This window comes from Pinus tabuliformis, chromosome 1_2, assembly GCF_031772625.1.
Source record: "Pinus tabuliformis cultivar Carrire ecotype Pingquan chromosome 1_2, CPIR1, whole genome shotgun sequence".
In the NCBI taxonomy this organism is placed as follows: Eukaryota; Viridiplantae; Streptophyta; class Pinopsida; order Pinales; family Pinaceae; genus Pinus; species Pinus tabuliformis.
Genome location: NC_142298.1, coordinates 208,789,840 through 208,796,634, shown reverse-complemented (window position 1 = coordinate 208,796,634; position 6,795 = coordinate 208,789,840).

Here is a 6,795-nt window from a genome sequence, read left to right as displayed (position 1 = left end):
TCTTCCTTCTACCTTTACGGTTTCCTTACTGCTTTGATTTATTGCGTTTCCTTGCTTTCCTACCGTCAAGCAAGCACTACGTTCCTTGCCCTCAAATTCTGTTTCGATCAAATAAGATGAATGCCCCACCTCACGGACGAGACCCCATTGCCCCAAACCCGACTACCTTAATCTACCAATCACATATGGTGATCCCCTTCCCTACCACCGGCCGGGTATATTGCCAACAGAGTGCACGCCGATAACTATGCGTCCGGGCTCATAAATTTTGAAATCTGGCCTTATGGTCAAATGCGGTCTTTTCCGTGTATTCCTATGTTTTCTATAAGATGTCATGATCCGGGTTCTCAAAGGAAATCAGGTAAAAGTGATATGGCACATGATTTCCATTGAGATGTGCGATTGGGACTCCGTTGCAGCACGACGTTGGCTAGGCCAGGGACTGATTCTTTCACGCTCGCTCCTTTTGATTGCATTGTGCCTTATCATTTAATGTTTCAATGATGACGAGAGTTGTTCTTGGGTGTTTTTATCATATTTTCATAATCGCTAATATGAATTATCTTTGCAGGCGAATTCAAGTGGATCCAATAGCAGATAAAGGTGATGTATGTCAAGATGACACCTCTGCACTCCCGGTGTCAATACTGCGAAAGCATAGTTTGCAGAAAGGGGGATGAACTGCCACAATGCATAATGGAGGCATGCTCTGTGTCAAAAGGGAAGCACAATGCTGATCCACCAAGATGTCACTCCCTCTAGATAAACCTCAAGGCATGCCAAATGTGGGATGATGAGCGCGGCATCTTCAGTTTCCTTCAAGAAATGACATGGAATAATAGCCATCCCACACAAGTGCAACGAAATGATATGCAGTCATTCTCTGTCCCTCCACTAGGAAGTAGAGCGCTCTAGCAAAGATGACTCTGATGTGTCCACAACCTCATGGACCGTTCTCCTCTGTATGTTCAGATCTATGTTATGAAAAGAAAGGAGGTGAAAAGTCAGTGGTGGAGGATCATTTTGAGCTGTATAAGTATTTCCTTTGGATAGGAGATAGGGGCTTTTTCATTTTGCGGAACAGCTTTTGTTTATTGTGAGTAAGGAAGATTGTTTGGGTCAGAGAAGGAGCCTTTTCTCATATTGATTTTCCTCTTCTTTATATGTTAAGAATCAGGATGTTGTTGTGAGCATAAATATGAATGTGATTTGTGTTTGTGCCCATTGATGACTTGCAGTTTATGATTATCCTTGGTTGTTTGAATGTGATTCTTCATCATAGTTAATTCATGATGAGTCCGTGATATGAAACTATGTTAAACATCAGTTGCGAGCTTTAATTCCATAAAAGGAATGTGTATTCCTGTATGAGTGATTGGATTGCAATTTAGAATTGATGCAGCCTTGTTCTTATGTGAACCAATAATTGATTCATTTAGACTTGGGATTCATATATGATGTTTAACCTCTCTCTCGTCATGCTCCTGCAGGATAGATTAGGATAGCTAGAACTAGATTAGAGTAGTTAGAAGTAGTGTAGATAGGATTTAATACATAGAGGTTGGTTGTTTTATTTTGTTGAATTAATTGAAGTCTTCCTCCCAGAAGCAATCTATCAACGCATTTAAAAATTTACGGGGTCCCTTAAAATCCGTTGGAACTAGCCATTCCAAACGAAATTAGGTCTAATTGGAGCTTGCGATCGGGTTAGTTCCCCTTGTTGGTATAGCGAACATTCGCCATGTCAACAAACTGGCGCTAGAAGGAGGGCCTGAACCGCCGTCCACATCTTTTCAAGATTTCATTTATAATTGCCACGCATAGATTCAAAAATATTAATGCATGGATTGTGAAGGTTGAAAATACCCTTCCTCTCATTCAGAAAAGCCTCATTTCAAGGAAGAGACATTGTGTGAGTATCCTGCCACTCAGGAACAACCAGTCAGAAGACTTACTCAGGCTTACGCTCGTTCCTTATCACAGCTCCCTATCTTTAAGTCTTTACCTCCGATAGCAAAAATAAAGCAAAGGGTCTATGACATAAATGAAGAGACATCTGCAGCCCTTTCTCTTGAAGATATTGTGCTTAATTCTTTGCAAATTATTGACTCTCCTTGGGAAGAAATTCCTGAGGGTTCCCCTTCTGAAGGCAATCCCTAGCCTGATTTGGAAAATCTTAACGAAGAAATCCTCAACTAGAACATCCCTATCCTCGATATGGCTAATATCCCTCAACCGAGTGGAAACCAACTCCCACCTCCTCCAGGAGGACTTCCTCCCTGGCTCGCTCAGGATGCCATGGTGATACCTGGGTAGCAGCATCCCTTACCCAAGAATGCAGAAAAGGTACTACCTAAATTCGACCCTAGGCGGGGAGACACCGCTGAAAACCACATCAACTTGTTCTTCCTAGCCGTACGCATGCTGGGGGTAGTTGATGAAGATATAGTTTGTCACCTATTCCCTTTTACCCTGATTAGCGCAGCTTCCACATGGTACTTTAGCCTGAGAACAGGATCAATCACTTCGTGGGTTGCCTTTCAACAAGCCTTTTTAGACAAGTATGGTGATGACAAAACCCCTGCAGCCTTAGTTCTAGAACTATCCCGTTTGAAAATGGAAACCAAAGAAAAGGTCAAGGATTTTAACATCCGGTTCAACACCTTTTTCAACAGAATCCCAGCCACTGCTAGACCTACTGAGGAGGTGCTCATGGAATTCTACATCACTGCTCTCCATGTCCCTACTGCGATGTGGGTCTAGAAGAGTAACGCACGACCTTACAAGGTGCTATCGATGAAGTAGTAAAGGTCGAGAATGAAATGCTCAGTCTCACAGCATGCCACCCTACAACCGGAGAAAAGAAAGCCTCTCAGGAAGCCAAGAAAATTAATGGGAGTGATAACAAAGGGGATAAAACCAAAGAAAAGGATACCATAGATGTAGATGGTTTGCATCGGATCATTAAGAAGCTGACAAATACAGTCATCGATATGAAAAGGAATCCTGGAGAGAGTACGAGTGGGAGTGGAGGAGAGTATAACAGCAGAAGACCCTTCAAACCTTTCTATCATAAGAAGACAGAAGGTCGTCATGGTCCACTTGCATTGTTCGCTCCATCCAATGAAGGAAATTTAAATACAGAAGAGTTGGCTCTTATTGGATCGCTCCTTAACCAGAAAGAACCTATAGTGGAGCTAGAGCCAGAACAAGAAAATGAGGAAGAATACCAAGTAGAAAAGCCCTTGGAAGAAGAATCTCAAATCAACGTACTGTGGGATTTCTACACTAATGAGAACGATGACAATGAAGGAGGTAGCACGACAGAAATAAATGCTAATGAAAACCACACATGAAGAAAAGGGCCACTTGCAGGCACCATGAAGCCTGTAGACCAAACAAATAAAGATACTCACCCTTTGAAAGCATCCACTCCAAAGGTCCCTATTGAGAAGGGTAAACCTAGTGACGATTCCAAGAGTACACCAGTCGCAAACTATCCAGAGAAAGAGAATATGTCTCCGGCTACAACGAAGATGACCCAAAATGGTAAACTCCTGCCTAAGAACAGAAAAACTGGTATGTTTACTCTGCCCTACCCTATTTATAACATTGATTACAAAATTGTAGATGATCTTAAGAAATCTAGGGCTAATATAACATACTTCGATTTGCTAAAATTAACGCAGCAAAGGGATCTGCTCCTGAAAGCTATGAATGAGCAGAATTGCAAACCTCCTACCAATCCGAGTAGCCAAACCAAGAAGTCGGCATCCAGACCTGTTAGGACCCACAGCACAGCCCAAAAAATATCAACTATGGAAGCCACTCTGTCCAAAATGAATCGAAACCCCCAAGATGTCAGTGCAGCCATGATAGGGAGGAAATAAAAATCCATGACTCCACCTTTCATTATCACATTTGAAATATTCAACATGAACATGCGCAATTTCTTGGTAGACTCAAGTGCCTCATCCACTGTGATCCCTTACACTGTTGCTAAAAGACTTCATGTGATACCTAAGAAAACTAGAACTTGAATCATGCAATTAGACAGGACAAATGTGAAATTATTTGGGGAATTGAAAGATGTATTGATTCAGATGACTGCTAAACCACAATACACTCAAGTCATTAATATAGTGGTAGTCGATATACCTGAGGCTTATGGAATTCTACTTAGTAGGGATTGATCGGCAAAATTGAATGGATACTTCTCAACTGATTGGTCCCATCTCTTGCTGCCTCAGAAGGGGAAGGGTGATATGCTAAGAGTTGATCGTGAAAGATACATGAAGTACGTAGTGATGGCGCTAAACAGTTCCAACGAACCTATAATGTTTACCAATTCCATCCTTGGGAACTATAGTTTCAATGTTTATGCACAGAAACCTGTTTTGGAGAATTCCATGCAAAAACGTTTGAAGAAACTTTGACATACACCCAATTGGAAATTCCATCCCGTAATCCAAGTGATGAGCTATCCTGTATTATAGTAGATGATAGGACTAATTTCTTAGATAGTAGTTCAATTAATGTAATATTATATTCTATATTCTAGACACTCTATTTTGATGGCTCTAACTGCCTTGAAGGTGCAGGTGCTGGGAGTATTCTCATTGACCTGCAAGGGAACCAACATTTGATGGCCAGCCAGTTGGAGTTTGCATGCACTAACAACATAGTATAATATGAAGGCTTGCTACAAGTTCTGAAGAAAGCCATTGATATGAAGGTGAAAAACCTTAAAGTCTTTGGTGACTCACAAATAATTGTGGATCAGGTAAGGAAGAGGATACACTATAGTTCGCCACACCTAGTAAGGTACCAGCATGAGGTATGGGGCTTAATTGACAATTTTGATTCTTTTAATATCACATACATACCTTGAAGGCAAAACCAAGATGTTGATTTGATGGCTAGTATGGCTACTAAACTTTTGCCTAATTTTAGATTAAAGATTTTTAGACCATCCGTGCCTAATAACATCTCAAATTGGCAGGTGTTCTAAGATGACAATCTTATGAATGGGAGTAAAGAGGAGGCTAATCCCTACCAACAGAAGCTTCGTAAGATGCATCCAGGCCTACGACCATTGGTGAAGAAAGAATTTAACAAAAAGATGGATGCCAAAATCATCTTTCTAGTCATACACACCCCCTGGGTAGCCGATCTCGTGCGAGTAAGAAAGAAAATTGGAAACATCAGGCTACGTATCGATTTCAAAAACCTGAACCAAGCATCCCAGAAAGATAGCTATCCTATCTCTCCTATAGAACACATTCTCTAGCGTGTTTCTGGGTTTGAAATGTTGTCCCTATTAGATGTGTTTTCAGGATATAATTGAGTATTGGTTTCTAATGGAGATCAGCTTAAGATAACATTGCAACACTTATGGTTGAGCCAATTTCAAGTTGTGGAAAAAATTGCTCATGGAACTTGCAAATTGAAAACTTTACAGGGGGAAACTGAAAAACTCCCTGTTAATGGCCAACATCTCAAAAGATACTTCTAGTAGCTACCACATGGTGGTTACCTCCTGAGTAGGTTAAGATGCATTTTATTTTGTTGTTAGTTTAGTCACATTTCCGTCTTTTCCTTCTTGTTTTTCTGAAAAACTCATTTTCCTTCTATTTTGAATTACAGTCCTTTTCAGCGAACTGATTTCGGCCCTCCAGTCTCATTACTTACCTTTTCAAGAGTGCACTCACTCACCACCTTCAGCCTTTACCTTCCTCATTGACCTGCTGGTGAGTCTGATGATTCTAAATCCATCAATACCTTGCAAATCAAACAAATTTTCAATAAGCCCATGAGAACTTGAAAATCAGCGATGGAATTCAAACCGAAGCCACGCATTGGCATCCGTTGGGAACTATGTGAGATCTGTTGATAACTTGGATATATAGATCATGTAGGGGCATCTGTATAAAACAAAAAATGTGTAACTACAACTGGACTGGCATGGAGGAACGCTGCATTTTAAAATCCCACTCAGACCTAGCCTATACTTGCTTGTAAGGTTTGCAGTCATTCTCCATTGGTCCCATCCACCACACTAAATTGTCCAATACCTGTTATCTACTAGTAAATCTCCTTTCATGGGCCAAACTCACTGTCGTATACCATGTGGCAAATCCAATTGTGCTCTAGTCCTTGTGCCTGAAACTGGAAGGACTTATTTAAAGGAAAATGAAATGTTAAGTCCTTGTGCCAATCTGGAAGGACCGGTTGTTTGGGAAGCCGGTTAGAGTAAGGACTGTTGCTAGGCTCAGAGTACCAGTTGATACAGCAAGTCCAACCTTGCTTAAACGGTTTAAAAATATGGCATGATCCATGACTGCGCCCCAATTAATCATATGAAAATATAGCACTGAAATTCTCATATAAAGTGCAGATAAACATATCTACATCAAGTTTGATGAGCAATAAAGAGTTGAGGTACACACCTGAATAGGTATTGATAGACCACTGATGGCCCCGAAAGGATCTTGAAAGTAGAAAACAGGTGAAGGAAGGTCAATAAACCCCATAATATGGTCATTGGAGAATGCCTATCAAAACCTTATCAGTGAGAAGAAGCTATTTTCCTTTATCCCGCCTGAAACAATTAATATTGAAGTGGAACCCGCACCTGTTCATCTGTACAGTTTGAATTTCGAGCTTATCTTAACACCTTGATGTTCTATGAATCCAAGGTTTTTTTGGAAACAAAGACAACTGGTTCGCCATTGTTGTGGCCACAACCACCACCCTATTAAAATTTGCCCTAGTAGCAATTTTGAATCGGTCCCC